Below are 602 nucleotides of genomic sequence, written 5' to 3'. Positions count from 1 at the left end.
GGGGCGGGGGTGCCGCTGGTCCCTGCCCGCCCCGGGGGTGTGCCTGGACAGGGGGGCGGCGGCCCCACCCCCGAGGCGGGGACCCGCCGGCAGTCCTCGCCGCCCCGACGGCGCGGCTGCCCGCAGACCCCCGGGCGGCGCTGGGAGCGGCCCCGGCAGCCCCTCGGAGCCCTCGCTCCCTCGTTTCCCTCTGGGCCTGAACGGCGCGGGGACAGCGGGCCGGGTCCGACGTGCACCCGCCGGTGCTACGGGCTGAGCGCCCCTGTTCTGGCGGCCCTGCGCCGCCGTTGCCCCGGTGGGGCGGTCCGGTGCCCGGCGCCCGGCTCGCCTGCGGCAAAAGCCTATTCTGCCCCCGCGCCGGGACCGCAAAGAACCGCCGTCCCCTGCCGGGCCGCCCTGTGCCTCCCGTGAGCTGCTCGCCGGGGGCAGGCCGCCAACAGCTCCGCCGCCCGGGACACCCCCACGACGGCGTGGCCGGGCCAGGGCCAGGGCAAGGCGCGGAGGTGGCCGGGGGAGCTCGGGCTAACCGGGATCGGGGCTGAGCCTTGCCCCTCCCCGGGGTTGTTTCCTCCCCAGGGACAGGGCTCCCACCTCGGAGGCCA

Source organism: Calidris pugnax, unplaced genomic scaffold (assembly GCF_001431845.1).
Source record: "Calidris pugnax isolate Ruff unplaced genomic scaffold, ASM143184v1 scaffold39, whole genome shotgun sequence".
Taxonomy (NCBI): Eukaryota; Metazoa; Chordata; class Aves; order Charadriiformes; family Scolopacidae; genus Calidris; species Calidris pugnax.
This window is presented reverse-complemented; position numbering follows the sequence as displayed.